General features: G+C 43.0%; 1 protein-coding gene across 3 annotated transcripts in view; it reads left to right on the top strand.

Moving 5' to 3' along the window:
* The first annotated feature begins 15,589 nt into the window (after nucleotides 1-15,589).
* RBM47 (RNA binding motif protein 47) overlaps nucleotides 15,590-18,398 on the top strand; it is a 112,085-nt gene continuing 109,276 nt past the window's right edge. For all 3 annotated transcript variants that reach the window (XM_075261392.1, XM_075261391.1, XM_075261388.1), the window contains exon 1: nucleotides 15,590-15,820. The gene's annotated coding sequence lies outside the window, so the exon portion shown is untranslated. The remainder of the gene's footprint in view (nucleotides 15,821-18,398) is intronic.

Here is an 18,398-nt window from a genome sequence, read left to right as displayed (position 1 = left end):
GTCCAAACTGGGCTGGTTAGAGGCTCCCTCCACCATGAATTTGCCCAAACTGGGCTGTTTAGAGGCTCCCTCCACCATGAATTTGCCCAAACTGGGCTGGTTAGAGGCTCCCTCCACCATGAATTGGTCCAAACTGGGGTTTTTAGAGGCTCCCTCCACCATGAATTGGTCCAAACTTGGCTGTTTAGAGGCTCCCTCCACCACTAATTGGTCCAAACTGGGCTGGTTAGAGGCTCCCTCCACCATGAATTGGTCCAAACTGGGTTTTTTAGAGGCTCCCTCCACCATGAATTTGCCCAAACTGGGCTGTTTAGAGGCTCCCTCCACCATGAATTGGTCCAAACTGGGGTGGTTAGAGGCTCCCTCCACCATTAATTGGTCCAAACTGGGCTGGTTAGAGGCTCCCTCCACCATTAATTGGTCCAAACTGGGCTGGTTAGAGGCTCCCTCCACCATGAATTTGCCCAAACTGGGCTGGTTAGAGGCTCCCTCCACCATGAATTGGTCCAAACTGGGTTTTTTAGAGGCTCCCTCCACCATGAATTTGCCCAAACTGGGCTGGTTAGAGGCTCCCTCCACCATGAATTGGTCCAAACTGGGGTTTTTAGAGGCTCCCTCCACCATGAATTTGCCCAAACTCTGCTGGTTAGAGGCTCAATCCACCCTGATTTTCAAAACAAATGTTGGTGCCAACCTCAACTTACTACAAGGGCCAAATTCACTGCTGGTGACAAGCTCTCCTCACTGCAAGTGCCAAATACACATGTTTCAAGGTGTTTTCCTACTGTCAGAGAGGTGGTATTGAGTGTGTAAAGTGTGTAGTTGTTAGGCTGTGATGTTGGGGTAATAGAGGGTCTTTGGTGTGTTAGATGCCCCCAGACATGCTTCCCCTGCTGTCCCAGTGTCATTCCAGAGGTGTTGGCATCATTTCCTGGGGTGTCATAGTGGACTTGGTGACCCTCCAGACACGGATTTGGGTTTCCCCCTTAACGAGTATCTGTTCCCCATAGACTATAATGGGGTTCGAAACCCGTTCGAACACACGAACATTGAGCGGCTGTTCGAATCGAATTTCGAACCTCGAACATTTTAGTGTTCGCTCATCTCTATTGGCCCTAAATCAAGTGTTCGAGTTCCCTGCAGCGCCACTGTAGGAGGACAGAAGAATTGAGAAGCTCCTATTTAAATGAATGGTTCATGTATTTCTGGACATGTTGGGTCCTCCAGAGCGAGAGATGCCTTCTCAAATAAGGATTGGGAATGGGGGAGCCACTTCAGAATAGGATATTAGGAAAAATGTTTTTGTGGGATACTTAGGCTAGATTTATGGAACAATCTAGCACCAATACAAAAATATAACAACATGTAATTATTCGTGAAAGTGAAACTCTAGAAAAAGATAATCAGCTTGATTTAGAAACCTTAACCCCAACCCTAGTAGTTGGTGCCAATCTGGATATCCCATATCTTGCAGGCCTCTTCTGATGCCAAATCCAACATTTCATTTCATAGTAGTGACTGTCGTAGATTTCTTGGAAAATAACTTTCTGTTCCTGTGTGCAGACAATTATTTTTTTGTTGAGGTTCCTGGGTGACACATAATAAAGGCAGCTTGGAAATAACAGAAGGAACTGCAATTTTTCCATGCCAAACTTATGTATACTCACTGCCGCTCCGAATGTCTGAGATCAAGCTTGTATTGTATTCGGTAAGCCATCAAAATACTAAAAAGAGTGGTAAAAAAAAAAAAATATCCGAAAATGTTTTATAATGTTTTACATAAGATGTAAATTTTTTTTTGTAAATAATGATAAAAACACATACCAAATATATTATCACTGTAATAACTCAACCCATACAACAGTAATGTTATTTTCAAAATTAGTGAATGGCATAAAAAAAATCTTTAAAAAACCCATCAGATTGCCGTTTTTTTTTTTTTGTCTGCATGTCACTGAAAAAATGCTGTAAAAATAACTTGTTCCTCAAGGTGGCATTAATCAAAATGTCAGGTCTTCCTGCAAAAACTAAGTCCTCATACAATTCTGTTGAGAAAAATAATTAAAGGGGTTGTCCAGTTTCAACAAATGAACCTTATTGTTTGTAGAGGGAAAATTTATACAATCTTTCCCATATACTTTCTGTATCAATTTCTTAAAGGTTTCTCTGATCTCTCATTGGTGTTATTCATTCTGTTTACTTCCAGAGGATAAAAATCAGTCCATGGCCATGTGATGGATACACAGGTATGTAGCTTGTTAAAGTAACCGGTGTCCATCACATGACCATGCACTGTATTATAATAATAATAATAATAATAATAATAATAATACATTTTATTTATACAGCGCCAACATATTCCTCAGCGCTGTACAATTAGTAGGGTTCAAATACAGACAGAGATACATTACAAAGAAAGTCATTTCACACAATGGGACTGAGGGCCCTGCTCGCAAGAGCTTACAATCTATGAGGTAGAGGGGGTGACACAAGAGGTAGCAGGGGCGGCATTGCTTATACAGAGGTCAGACACTTTTGTAATAGAGGTGACTGTCATTACACAAACATAAAACTGTATGAGCCGTCACCAGTGGTGTCCTGTAACATGTGGATGGTGCTTAGACCTATAAAGTTCTCCTGAAATGGCATCATATCATGTGGGGAAATGTGGGAGCGGGGACAGGTTAGATTTTGGGGATTATAATTCTAGTACGGAAGGGTTTACGTTAGACATTGTGATAGGCCTGTCTGAAAAGATGCGTCTTTAGTTTGCGTTTGAAACTGTAGAAATTGGGAGTTAATCTGATTGTCCAGGGTAGAACATTCCAGAGAAGTGGTGCAGCTCGGGAGAAGTCTTGTATACGAGCGTGGGAGATTACATGACCATGGACTGATATTTTTTTATCCACTGGAAGTAAGCAAGGAATCTCAGCAAACAGAAAATATATTGGAAAATGATCCAACTTTTTATTACAGAGTAACATTTATTTTCTGAAAGTGGACAACCACTTTAAGTTATAGGTCTTGAAATGGGGATGAATGGAGTTTTCCAGGATGTTTCAATTAATGATCTATCCTTCACTGAAGATCCCTGAGAGTTTAAGACCTGGGACCCCACAGATCAGCTGTTTGAAGCAGAATCAGCTCTTCCCGAGCACAACTGCCACTTCACTTTGTCTAATAGCAATTCAGCTAGCTTGGCTAGTAATGCTGGAGCTGCAGCAATCACACAATCGCTGCAGCCTCTTCAAACAGCTGATTGGCTGGGTTTCTTAAAGGGGTTTTCTTAAAATAGGTACCAGTCACTTAGGGGTTAAGCTGTGAATATTACTGCTACAAAAAGCTATGATGTACATAGGACCATAGTACCTGCATGCCCTGTTTTGTGGAAACCACAAAAATGGAGTCATGCAGGAACACAATTTTTCCCTATAATAAAAAAAATAAATAAATTTAACTCATATTTCCCATTTCTATTGACTATACACCATTTATTGTGCACTGGAGAATGTGATCGGTACTAACCAGATGGTTCTTTTCATGCAGGTCTTCCTTTTTCTTTGTGTGAACCCCTTGAGTCTGAGAACATTCTCCTAAGAACCTGATAAACTGGTTTAGGCAGAATTAGGGAAAATGAGAATAATGTTGTTTTTGTAGTTTGTAGTAGACTATTGGCTACTTGTTCCGGCACAATGGTACTGCAGCATTGATACTATATTTAGAACTGTTGAAAAATTCAGGTTTCTCTCTGTGCATGTCGCCAGCATTAGCAATAACGCAAATCATTTCATGGTGGAAGCGTTACCTATAGCAAGTGGGTTTTCATTTTCTAATTCCAGGTAATCTGAATGGTTGCTATTAGAGATGAGCGAGTAGTATTCGATTGAGTAGGTATTCGAAATACTCGTACTCGATCGAGTACCACTCGCTATTCGAATGGAAAAATTCAATGCAGAACCAGCGTTGATTGGCCGAATGCTATACAGTCGGCCAATCAATGCTGGTTCTTCTCCTACCTTTAGAAGTCTCTGCGCAGCGTCCCTGCGGCGTCTTCCAGCTCTTCATTCACTCTGCCAGGCATTGGGCCTGGGCAGAGCCGACTGCGCATGCCCCGCGCTACAAGAAAATGGCTGCTTTGACTGTAAGCGGCCATTTTCTTGTAGCGCGGGCATGCGCAGTCGTCTCTGCCCAGGCCCGATGCCTGTCAGAGTGAATTCAGAGCCGGAAGACGCCGTGGGGACGCTGCACGGAGAAGACTTCTCAGAGGATCCAGCCCGACCCTCACTCATGGACTTGGTAAGTTAAATTTGATCAAACATTGCCTACCCCTGAAACGAGCATTTTTCCCCCATAGAGTATAATAGGATTCGATTCGAGTAGTCGAATATTGAGGGGCTACTCGAAACGAATATCGAGTATTTAACTACTTGCCCATCTCTAGTTGCTATATCTAAGGCTGACTATGCACATGTGTTGGCCAAATGCTTGTTTGACCAACAGCTAATTTTCTTGCCCCCCCCCCCCCCCCTTCCATACATAGGCAATCTAGGCCCAACTAGGTGTACATGTACTTTAAGTGGGAGAAAGGATATACACTGATGTCAGACAACTACTAACAACTACTTATTCCTTTCCTCACTGCAACAAAGGATCAGGCATGTTGAAATTCAACATGTCTAATCCTTTTTTTATTTTGAGGGGTGTCTGGCAGCAGCTCATTCCGTTCCTCCTTCTTAAAAATGTAGCATCACCTGTACAAGTTACTAGGATTAGGTTTGCATTTGCTTTTGCAGAAATTAAAAAAAAAAAGTCAGAATCTGGCAGATAACAGAGAGCAGCAGAACAAATTACCTAAATCTCACACTTTCCTGAGTCCATGGCTAAACAGATGTCTTTACCAGAGCTCACTGAGAGGCCGGTTGGTATTGGCTGGATCTGGATCCAAGTTATCACTCCAGAAGCAAGTGTAAAAAATAGATGCCTGAGCCCAACGCTCTTTAACATCTACATCAATGCCAGGCCTCACCCTGAACAATCGGGAGGTGAAGTTCCTGCTATACGCCGATGACCTCCTACTCCTGGCCCCCATCGAGAAAGACCTCCAAGAAAGCCTGTCAGTGCTGGAAAAATGCAGCACAACATGGGCCCTACCCATCAACCAGAAGAAGACCAAAAGTCATGGTATTCCAGAAGAAGGGCCACAATAAAGCCCCCACCCCACAATTCACACTGAACGGCTCCACACTGGAGAAAACCAACAGCTACACCTACCTGGGGTTGGAGCTCAGCCAATCAGGAAGCTTCAAAGCAGCAATAGAAACCTTGAAAGCAAAAGCCTGCAGAACCTTCCATGCCATCAGAAGACAACTGTACCACCTCAAACCACCGGTGAGGGTCTGGCTGAAGATATTTGATGCAGTCATCGCTCCGATCCTTCTCTATGGCAGCGAGGTTTGGGGCCCAGCCACCTACCCAGACCAGTCAAAGTGGGATTCCAGCCCAAGACCTTCCACCTGGAGTTCTGCAAGTACCTGCTCCATGTCCATCGCAACACCTCCAACATGGCCTGCAGGGCTGAGCTAGGAAGACTCCCTCTATGGCTCACCATGCAGAAGAGGGAGCTATCATTCTGGACTCACGTACAGGGCAGCTCTTACCACCACCAAGCCTGGCTGAGCCACAGAGCCCAGAGAAAAACTGATACCCCCAACCAAGCATTAGCCATCTGCCAAGCCAAAAACCCCAACATGCCCTGAACAAGGCTCAAATAAAAGGAGTCATTGAGACAGACAAAGAGCGGTACATCGAGGAATGGAGAAGCGCAATAAATAACTCCAAGAAACTCACTGTGTACCAATCCCTACAAAGAGACTACACCATGGCCACCTACCTGGAGAGAATACGCCACCCCAAACACAGACAGACCCTAAGCCGGTACAGACTGAGCGCCCACAACCTAGAGATAGAGACGGGGCGATACAGGCAGACGTACAAGCCACGGGAGAACAGACTGTGCCAGCACTGTGACCAGGGGGCCCTAGAAGACGAGACCCACTTCCTGCTACACTGCACCAAATACTCAGCTGTGAGGGCCGTCTACTACTAAAGACTCTCTGCCCACATCCCAGACTTCATATCTGCAGACGAGAAGAGGAAACTCTACATCCTACTGGGAGAAGAAGAGACCACTGTGGAGATCGCTGCCCAATATGTGTCCAGCTGTCACCAAACAAGAGGAAGATGAGACCCCACGGACTGTTATACCCCAAACCATCCACCCCCATACAGCTGTCACCAACTAAGAGGAAGATGAGACTCCATGAACTGTTATATTTATCCCAATACACCCGCCCCACCCCACCTCCCCATATAGCGGTCACCAACTAAGGGTGCATGCACACTACGTAACGCCGGGCGTGTATGAGAGCCGTACACGCCGGCGTTACAGCAGGGCTGCCGAACACTTCCCATTCACTTCAATGGGAGCGCTCGTAAACGCCGCTGTTACGAGCGCTCCCATTGAAGTGAATGGGAAGTGTTCTTCAGTCTGCCGTAATGCCGGCGTGTACGGCTCTCATACACGCCCGGCGTTACGTAGTGTGCATGCACCCTAAGAGGAAGTTGAGACTCCATGGACTGTTATACCCCAAATCCGCTCCCCCCACCCCCTTATCCCATACTCTCACCCTCGACTCCAACTCCCCCCCCCCCACTTTACTAGCTTTGGCAATGCCAAATATCCATCAGACGTGTGTTACGGTTCTGTGTATATAAATAAAATAATTTTTAAACAACAGAACCTCTGGGCTGCAAGGCACTGCAGCGAGGTCCACAGGCCCTATGATGGGCGGCCGTCTGCCTGAGCGCAACAATATGGCAGTACAGCACAGTGTGCACAAGGAGCAACACGCAAACGCCAGTTACGTTCACTGAGCGGATGCGACGGTGCAGCTCCCAATGTGAACAGCGGTGCAACTAAAACCTGCCAGTTAAATTCACTGGCCAGGTGCATCTGTACTGCAGAAGTAACAAGGCTGCCAAGGGTTAACGCCACCCCTGGTCAGCAACACAAATGTTCCTGCAACAGCTAGGAGTTTAACACTGAAGTGTGACAGTGCAGTAAGGCTATCTCCTGAGACCAACCTGCTGCAACTCTACAGGCTGGAACAGTCTCTACTGCTCCTAGCCTTGGTGTAGAGCTGACAGAAATTCAGGATTTACCAGTCCTAACTACCCAGTACCCAGAGAACAGCAGAGGAACCCCACACTGAGGCCTAGTCTGGAATCCTGCCTGGACACTGGAGCCTTTCTCTGCAACAACTGTCATTCAGTCTTTCAGATACAAAGTGTGAGCGCCGGGCGGGCGTTGGCTCACACTTTTTAAAGGGGAGTCCCCGCCCAACAGGGCGGTGGCTATGACCTCACTGCTCATGCTCAGTAGGCAAGAAGTGGCACTTAGCCTGTGAGCGACTCCAATAGGCCTGAGCATGCTCAGTGGGCCGAAATCTGGATTTACACTCCAGACACCTCACTACATGAGACCGAGGGCGAGGGTTAGATTGACCCGCAGGTGGCGCTGTGCGCTGAGAGTGGACCCTGCGGGACCCAATCCTAACAACGTGCCAATAGAGCCTATTTGATTTGATTTGAATAGATGCCCTACAATCTGCAATCAAACCAGGAACCACAAGGCAGGAGAGCGGAATCAAAGGAATAAGCATGTACAAACTGAGATCAATTCCAAGGGATACAGTCAAAGCCAAATCAGTATGCAATCCAGGGTCAGGAGTACAGCAAAGCATAGGAACCTAACTAGTAAAAATTAATTAATAGCGGGCACATGGAGAGTTCTGAACAGACCTTAAATATCCCTCCTCAGCTGCTGATTGGTGGAGCACCTCAGAGCTCTGATTAACTGTGGTGAAAGCTTCTTATATTGGTATCACAACCTTGAAGGGATTCTATCATTAAAATCCTTTTTTTTTCAGGAAAAGCCTGAAGCTGGAATAGCCTTAAGAAAGGCTATTCTTCCCCTACCTTTAGATGTCTTCTCCTTGCCGCTGTTCCGGTGATATTCATGTTTTTCACCGTATGCAAATGAGTCTCCAGACAGCACTGGGGGCGGTCCCCCTGTGCTTAAACAGCATTGGGGGCATCCCCTGTGCTGCCTGCAGACTCTCCAGCGACGCCCTCCATCTTCTTCTCGCAACCACCTCTTCTCCACGTCTTCAACCAAAAGTGCCGCCTGTGCATGTGTGGCGGCCATTTTCCTATGCCTGAATGGATAATCACGTAGGAGGCCACTCTTAAGGCTATTCCTACATGGTAGGCCTGAAAAAAAGGATAGAATTCCTTTAAAGCAACAATAGTGAACCCTAACAGTATATAATCAATTTACTGCTGACAGGCTCCCTTTAAATACAGGAGGATTATTGTCTGCAGTTTGTATTACAGCTGCAAGATTTACTTTACAGCAAGACCTCAAGCATAATCTCAAAGCTGCACAGGCATGAATTAAGGACCTTTCACTATTTCCACTAACTCCAGCTAATAAGACACCATTCCACAGATTATGGTGCAGTTGGATTTTTTTTGTGCAGCCCCCACCATAACTGAACAATCAGTGCAGTTAGTTTTGGTGCTTCAGCTTATATGCTAATTAAGCTTTCTACTGTCAAGTGGGTGGTCTCAGGCAGGTAAGTCTCTGTCCAATCAGAGGCAGACTGATTCTGAGCTCTGAAACTTTCTCCCTTGCCTGCAACCACCCAATTGATAGTAACTGCAAATATTGCTGAGGAACAGCAGAGGCTATAGAAAAAAATTCCAACTGCATCTGCTTAGTAAAAATGCAAAGGGATGAAGGTGGGGGAAAGTCATCTGCAAGTTTTATTGTCATTTAAGGTGTTGTAATGTGTGTGTACATGGGTAATAAAAGATAACAATTGAGTCTTCAGTAGTTGATACCTTTTAATTCTTAACTGAAAAGATGATGACAAATAGCAAGCTTAGGAGACTGCGTAGGTCTCTTCATCAGGCATGGTGTAACGCCAGACCTAAAAAGTCATATATTTATACACAACAGGGCATAGGAACACTGTGATAAATGAGATACATGATGTAAAACAGCTATCAATATATAGACGGGAGTAATAATAATAATGCATTTTATTTATATAGTGCCAACATGTTCCGCAGCAATGTACAATTTGTAGGGTTGAAGTACAGACAAAAATATACTAAACTAAACTAAAGCAGTAAATATTGGAGCAGTCCATAGATGAGGAGTGTGAAAGTCTTATTGTCCTCTGACAATGTCCCTGGTTGTGATAGCCCCACCAAGACTGAGCGCACATTCCTTAAATGATCTAGAATAACTTGAATTCATGAAACACATTCATCCTTGGTGAGTGTGTCAAAGGTTGTCATGAGTTTATACTCCCTGACCTTCCTGTCTCTCTGAGATTTAAGATTTTTCTGGGGAGATCTACTCCTTATATATGTACTGCTCTAATATCTACTGCCTGAAGTTATTTACTCCTCTCCTTATATTGATACTTCTCCTTTACACCACATATCTCATTTACTACAGTATTACTATGTCCTGTTGTGTTTGGATACATTGAAACCTCTCTGAGATGACCAAAAGTGCATAAAAAAGTGGTCTTCTGGTGGGTGGTCTTTTCAAAGAGCTAGTCTTTGTAAAGGTTTCACAGTATGTGATATTGTTTTATATCTTATATCTCTATTTTTATATCTACTGACTAATATGGTAAGCACCATGGAATTAATGGTGCTATATAAATAAACAATAATAATAATAATAATAATAATAATAATAGTATAAAGTTAGATTTATTTATTTTTCCTTAAACTACATGGGTACTAACCCTATTTCAGAGCATGGTACAGCTACAAGTTGTCTGTTGTGTGGGTGGCTCCATATATATATATATATATATATATATATATATATATATATATATATATACTGTCTCAGGCAGTGTGGCCTGCTGAGTTGTGCCACAAGAGGGTGTAAAAGTGCTTCCCACCTCTTGGAGGCTACTTTTGGATAGTGTACTTCTTGATAGATTATTGACTGCTAGGCAGTCTTCTATAATGTATGTGTAACACATTTTGCCTAGTTGACAGAAAGAAGGCACATCATTGGACTGAGAAAAGTAGGATAGTCGTTTTGTCAAACTTCCCACTATCTGATGTAGTTCTTAGGAGGTGTTAGAAGCATTGGTTACGTGAAAGCATGTGAATATGACATGGCTCCAGAAGAGCCAGCAAGACTATGTTCACTGGTAGGATTATGTGATCCGCCAACAAGCATCAGCATCTCCTGAGGTTTCCTTGTCCACCATCCAGACACAGGTGGCAACTCAAACCCAACCGCTGTCTCTGCTGAGTCTTCAAACATGTTGGAGACTAAACCGATGGCCTAACAGAGAAGGCCTTTTCCTCTGTTAAACTCCTTAGATGCCATGGTCACTTTAAGTGTTTAAATGGTCAGGATTTGAGTAATCTCCAATCCCAGCTATTACAGCACGAGCCCAACTGTACCGTATGGACCTGCGCAATTTCCATCACCTTCATTGCTATCAATCTGTGGAGAAGTTATAGATCCCAAGGTAAAATTATAGGTAAAAGTATATCACAAGGGGCAAATAGCTTAACCATTATAAAACATAAGAAAAATAGCTTATAGGACATTTACGGGTGAAAAGTGATTAGAAAAGCTAATTCTATTCTCATTCTATTAAATCTTGAGACTTTGTTGTGATCATCAAGTTATTCCCACTGATTCATTTATAGATCGACCTTACAGATACTACAGACCACTCTAACTGCAGGGAAGTGACAAAGAAAAGATATCTGGTGTCATCCCTCCCATGTGAAGAAACCTGCACATAGTCCTGCTCAGATCCTCTAAGAGTTCGCTCATGACTGGAGATCTGCAAAGTTGAACTTGACTCTCACTTAAACTTGACACTCACCAAGAATTTCATTTCACTAAAGCCAGACTCTTGAACTTCTACAGTTGACTACTTGTTTAATCTTCTTCTAATTGCCGTGAAGTAAGAAAGGAAAAATACAAAAGATACCTTCTCATAGACCAAAAAATACTGCATAGACCTGCTCATATACCATGACAGTCCACTCATTACTGGAGATCTGCATTTCACTAAAGCCAGGCTCCTGAACCTCTACAGTGGACTACCATGTTTCATTGTTTCTAGTTTTGTGCTGATGGTGGGTTGCAAACCCTACCAAAAATGATCAACCTGTTGCTGAAATGGATACACAGTATGATACAGTAACTCATTGTCCAAGGTTAAAGGGAGTCTGTCAGCAGGAAAATCTTAAATTAATGACAGTACCTTATAGTGCTCTTTATGCACTTTCCAAATATGCCTTTGTTATTCAGCATTGCTGCTCCTATGCAATTTTCTCAATAATGGAGCTGCAATGATGAATAACAATGGCATATTTGGAAACTGTGTAAGGAGCACTACAAAATACTAAGACAGTGCGCTGAATTTATGCCAAACAATGAACTGCATCATATCAATGGAGGTCCAGACCAAGCCACAGAACAAGTCAGAGATGGAACTGGAGCTTATGGCACTATGGTCGCTGTGGTCGCTAACCTTCAGAGAACTATGAGGGATGAGTCAAATCTGTCAAATCAATCAAATCTGACAATCCAGAGTGGTGGACTAACAAGATAGTCCAGTCCAGCTGAATGCTAACCATTTATCTTCCATCAAATGAATAGACGCACATTTTTCCGGACTGCCTCAAACGTGTGTGACTTTACTGTCACTTTAGAAAAGTTCAGCCCGTTTTTGTCATAGCATACAGTAAGCGATGACACAGAGCTGGAATATATAATCACAAATACATGACCATTCTAGGAGTCAGAACGTCGACAAAAGCCCTGACATATTGTATCTCCGGTCCTGGGAACCTCCCGTAACACTTAAATAATATTATACTATTAGTAGCCCTTGCTTGCAGTTAACTTTACATTTCTTATTGTCAGGGAACAGCCCGGGCTGGGACATATTTGACAACCCATAGTGGTAGACTAACAAGAAAGTCCAGTCCGGTCGAATGTGAACTATTTGTCTTTCATCAACTGAATAGACACATATTTTATCCAGGGTTCCTCAAAACTATGTGACTTTACTGTCACTTCAGAACAACCCTTTTGCAATAGAATTCGGCAAGTGTTGACACAAAGTGCTGGAATTTTCCTTATAATCACAATTCCTTGACCATCTTAGATGTCAGAAAGCCCATAAAAACCGTCATATTGCATCTCCTGTTCTGAGAACTTTCAGCAATAGAATTCAGAAGTGATGAGACTATGTACTATAATTTTAACTTATAATCCCAAAAATACTTGACCGTCTTAGGTGTCAGAAAGTCCACAAAAGCCCTGACATATTGTATCTCTGGTTCTGAGAACCTCTAGCAATAGAATTCGGAAAACGATGAGACTATATACTAGAGTTTTTCCTTATAATCACGAATACTTGACCATCTTAGGTGCCAGAAAGTCCACAAAAACAGTGGCATTAAGGAATTAGTGGTTCTGAAATCCTCCAACAACAGAATTCAGCAAGTGATGAGACTACAGTGTTGGCCAAAAGTCTTCCGGAAAATGATTGCAATCACAAATTCTTTGGTATTATTATCATCATTTAATTTGTCTTCAATGGAAAATCACAAAAAGAATTGTCAAAAAGCCAAATTGGATATAATTCCACAGCGAACATAAAAAAGGGGGGTGGACAAAAGTATTGGCACTGTTTGAAAAATCATGAGATGCTTCTCTAATTTGTGTAATTAACAGCACCTGTTACCTGAGGCACCTAACAGGTGGTGGCAATAACTAAATCACACTTGCAGCCAGTTGAAATGGATTAAAGTTGACCCAACCTCTGTCCGGTGTCCTTGTGTGTACCACATTGAGCATGGAGAAAAGAAAGAAGACCAAAGAACTGTTTGAGGACTTGAGAAGCAAAATTGTGAGGAAGCATGAGCAATCTCAAGGCTACAAGTCCATCTCCAAAGACCTGAATGTTCCTGTGTCTACCGTGCGCAGTGTCATCAAGAAGTTTAAAGCCCACGGCACTGTGGCTAACCTCCCTAGATGTGGACGGAAAAGAAAAATTGACAAAAGATTTCAACGCAAGATTGTGCAGATGGTGGATAAAGAACCTCGACTAACATCCAAACAAGTCCAAGCTGCCCTGCAGTCCGAGGGTACAACAGTGTCACCCCGTACTATCCGCCGGCGTCTGAATGAAAAGGGACTGTATGGTAGGAGACCCAGGAAGACCCCACTTCTTACCCAGAGACATAAAAAGCCAGGCTGGAGTTTCCCAAAAGTTACCTGAGAAAGCCAAAAACATTTTGGAAGAATGTTCTCTGGTCAGATGAGACAAAAGTAGGAAAAGGCATCAACATAGAGTTTATAGGAAAAAAAGAGGCCTTCAAAGAAAAGAACACGGTCCCTACAGTCAGACATGGCGGAGGTTCCCTGATGTTTTGGGGTTGCTTTGCTGCCTCTGGCACTGGACTGCTTGACCGTGTACATGGCATTATGAAGTCTGAAGACGACCAACACATTGCGCAGCATAATGTAGGGCCCAGTGTGAGAAAGCTGGGTCTCCCTCAGAGGTCATGGGTCTTCCAGCAGGACAATGACCCAAAACACACCTCAGGTCAGCACTAAAAAATGGTTTGAGAGAAAGCCCTGGAGACTTGTAAAGTGGCAGCAATGAGTCCAGACCTGAATCCCATAGAACACCTGTGGGGGAGGAGAGATCTCTTGATAGCAGTTTGGAGAAGGCCCCCTTCACATCTCAGGGCCTTCACATCTCAGGGACCTGGAGCAGTTTGCCAAAGAAGAATGGTCTAAGATTCCAGCAGAGCCTTGTAAGAAACTCATTGCTGGTTACCGGAAGCGGTTGTTCGCAGTTATTTTGTCTAAAGGTTGTGCTACCAAGTATTAGGCTGAGGGCGCCAATACTTCTGTCCGCACCAATTTTGGAGTTTTGTGTAAAATGATCAATGATTTGACTTTTTTTTCATTCTCTTTTGTGTTTTTTCATTGCAAGCAAAATAAATGATGATATTACCAAAGAGTTTGTGCTTGTAATCATTTTCTGGAAGACAACGAGTATTATCTGACAGAATTGCAGGGGTGCCAATACTTTTGGCTAACACTGTTTGTGCTAGAATTTTAACTTATAATCCCAAAAATACTTGACCATCTTAGGTGTCAGAAAGTCCACAAAAGCCTTACATATTGTATCTCCGATTCTGAGAACCTCTAGCAATAGAATTCGGCAAGTGATGAGACTATGTGCTAGAATGTCCCTTGTCTTTAAGGCCATATTTCCTACTATTTGTATCTCTTACGCTTTTATTATGTCTCTCCCGGACACAATTATCATTCTGTGAATTAAACCCCAGACAGTGGAGTGATCTACGACAGACCCTGTAATGAGAATTTTTTTCCTTCTATCCAGTTTATTTTTTGTGTTCTTATCTGTTCCCTTTACTGTTAACTGACTGTGTTTACTATAAACTGTATCTGTGTGCTTTAGCTACGCATGCAACCCGATGTGTCACTGGCTTAACCCTTGAATGATTTCTTCATGCCCTTATTATGTTATGGGAAGTAAAAACAGTGTTTCACTGGGGAGATCTGGGCATGGTTAAAACTAGGCTTGGCAGTGGTAGAACAGGTTTGGCCTCCTGTTTTCTCTCTGTCGTTTCCATCTTGTATGCGATCCATAGACGACAACGCTGCTTCTATAACAGAGAGGGTACAAAATCAAGTGGGTGACGCAGTGTTACGCCCAGCAGTTGGCATTATCACCATGACTTGAGCTTTGATTGTGTAAGCCTGACATATTATTGGTTGCTTTAGCTACATTTCCAGATTGTGGAAGTTTGGTAAATGCTAAGAAAGGAGAAATGAAACAGGTGCCTTGAAAAAAAAAAAAAAAAGCTAAACAACCCGAATGCGTTTCGTGAAGCCTCGACATGCCTTCCCATAGATAGTGAACTCCCTCTGTGTGTGTCAGTCGCTAAGACGGACCCAAAAGGACTCACTATGAGCAGTTTCTCCTTTGTAGTAAAGGTATCTGGAGAGGAATGTTGTACTGGCCCATGGCCAGTAAGGGCTCACTGAGCAGGATAAAATTTCAGTTTGGATGTGCGGGAAATTGCTTGTGTTAGTTGGGAGTTAGATTCTGGTTTGGTGAGTTTAAGGGCAGGGAGTATACCAGCAAGAGACAGGCTTTTCAGAGAGTGAAACTGATAAGACTGCCCCGGCCAACCTCTAGTGCTTGACGCTCCATACGACTTTATCCGCTTTCCCGTAGCCCAGACGCATTTGGTATGCCTTAGGAGGGATCACATACTTCTAATCATTTCTGTCTAGTCAGGCTTTTTTTTTTTTTTTTTTATTAAAATATCCTTCCGAGACCCTTTTATTATTGGAATGTGCAGCGGGATTTGGGATTAGTGGCAACCTGCTAATTGAGGTTTTTTTTTTCGCTGTGCATTTTTCCAGGAGGGAAAGAAAAATTAAGAGAGGGCGAAGATTGAAGTGAGTTCAGGCTAGAGGGTTTGGTTGCTATCAACGACAGGAGGTGCTCACAGATCCTTCTGCTGCGAGGAAAGGAAAGAAGGAGATGCAGTAGTTTTTGAGTCACACAGAGACGTCTCCAGAGTGCAGGTTTACAGCGCAGCGCAGGGAAGCGACTTGGCCTGCAGAAACACATAAAAGCAGGTAAGTGTTAAACTTTATGTTTATTGCAGATCAGCAGTGAGTATAAGCAGTACGGTGCAGGGCGGCCGGCATCAGACTGTGCTGAGCAAGTTAAACATTACATTCTGACTATTGATTTGTGAATGGCGAAAAAAGAGGATGTTTTGCAAGGAGTTTACATTACTCATATTGTTCTGATAACCTCTTCTCCACTTCTTGTACCAGTATATAGCAGACGAACACTTCTCGCCATATGTTTAACGGCTGCTATTGTGACAACTCTGTCTTCTCACGTTAGGATTCTAGATGTTATCATAGAATATTTGCTACTATCTCCTTATTTTTGTGAATGGTCACAAGTAACAACCCTTGTACTATAAAACTTTAAAGGAGTTTCTAATATTGATGGCTTATCCTTAAGATGTTAGATCTGTGGGGGTCTGATACATGAGACCACCCATAAATCACCTGCACCGGAGTAACTTTTGGTAATGTTTGAAGTTTATGGAACAGCGTTGTGGTAACTACACTCATACACAAGTAGTATGGCAGGTAAGCATCACAGATCGCTGTATGTAAAGATTACCAAAGCAGCGCTGTCTTGGTATAAGTGACCTGTGGGGGTCCAAGTGTCGGACCCCTGCAAACCTAATATTCATGGCATAGCCTAAAGATAAGATACTAATGTTAGAAACTCTCTTTAAATAAATGGGGGCATACACACTGAGACTGGGGCATATTAGGGCACGTGTTTTAGGTATAATATATATATATATATATATATATATATATATCCGCTAAAAAAAAACGGCAGTGAAAAACGGATTGATTTTTCATAGCCATTTTGTACCCAGAGGGCATGTATTTACTGATCCTCATGTACTTAGGTCTATGAGAGATTAGTTAAAAAATGGCCAGAAATTGGACATGTCCTATTATTTGTCGTCCGTCCAAAAAATGGACCTATGAATAGTTGAGCTGAAACCAAACGGCCATCACATGAAAGCCTAAGGGACACTAGAGCTGAATACAAACCTATGCCAATTTGCAGAATTTGGCACATATCCAGTCCATTTTCTGCCATTCCTACAAACCTTTTTAGAAGTGTGCCCATGGTCTTCTAAAATTTAGAACTAACTTTTAGGTTGGGGCCCCACATGGCGTAACACTGCGGCTTGGCTGTGGTGGAAATGGCGATTCCCTATATGTATAATGGAAGCACAATGTGGCCATTACATCGTCGACTGTTCTGTGTCGTCACGTGTCCTTGACATTCTTCAGATACATTATGCCCTTATAACTAATGTTATGTCACGCTGTAGAAAAAAATGCAATCTTTCACATACTGGCATCTCCGTTGTCTGAGCTCATTGTGAAAGAACCTCTCTATTCACTTGTCTCCATGGATGTGGAAGGACGGACTCTCTCAGCAGGTGGAACTGAGTTAAAGGGAATTTTCCACCGGCCTGTATTATCGATACTTCCTGAAGTTTACATGTAAATGACTGGGTTGCCACATCATCGTCTTATTGTCCCCAGCGAAAGGGAAAGTATAGAAGTGAATCTTAGCTGACCCGGGCAGAGAGCTCGTTGTTGCATTCTTGTATAAATCAACATACATGGTCAGTGGATGTATATAGGAAAACTGATAAGATTAGGTGAATTTCCCCAAGAGAGATTTATAGTCCTATCTCAGTCCCCTGGTGCATAATGTATGATTTTAGTTATTGGAGGCTGGTGAGTAGTAGTCACCATGCCCGGGTGCCAAAGGGTGTCCAAAGCCCCTTCTACCACATAAGATATTACCTGTTACAGGTTTGTATTGGGGGGCAACAACTTCAATTTACATCGGATTTCTGGTTACAATATGTTCAAGTAGGGAATATTGTTGAAAAGTAGAACTAAAGGGTATTACCATTGAGGGGCATAACTATAGGGGGCGCAGAGGTAGTAGACACTACTGGCCAGTGAATGGGCCCATTGCAGCCTGATAACAAACCAATATTATGATACTGATTGCAGTGGCCTCTTCACGACTTGCCAAGCACAGTGCTGTACATTATATAGTGGCTGTGCGTGGTATTGCAGCTCAGCCCCATTCAATGGAAAGGAACTGAGCAGTGGTATGACCATGTGACAAATGATATACTAGCTCAATATGATAATCCTGGACAACCCCTTTAAATGCATAATGGTCCCAGTATATGATTGTCTGACTTAATATTACAGTAGGTAATATGTAAAATGGCAGGGGCCAAGGAATCGAGCGTCAGCTTCAGATCACAAAATTATCGTTGCTACAAGGAGACTGCTTATAGACGGTGATGTGGCAGTTTACGAGGGGATATACATTTTTGCTAAAGCCAAATATTGATATATATTCTATTTTCGGATTGTAGAATTGTTATTCTATGTTGTGTACATGATTATGGGGGTGGCCATACTGCCATAGAGATATGCTTTACAGCAGCCACATAGGCCACAATATGCTGCAAATGACTCACTGACTAATATGGGAGAGTTTTATACACATGCTCTGTGACCTGTACAGAGGTCATTGTGCTGGGAAGGGGAGATATGACCATTTCCAGTGGCATAA

The sequence above is a fragment of the Leptodactylus fuscus genome, chromosome 1 (genome assembly GCF_031893055.1).
Source record: "Leptodactylus fuscus isolate aLepFus1 chromosome 1, aLepFus1.hap2, whole genome shotgun sequence".
In the NCBI taxonomy this organism is placed as follows: Eukaryota; Metazoa; Chordata; class Amphibia; order Anura; family Leptodactylidae; genus Leptodactylus; species Leptodactylus fuscus.
The sequence above is the reverse complement of the archived record's forward strand: the minus strand, read 5'-3'. Positions and strand labels throughout refer to the sequence as shown.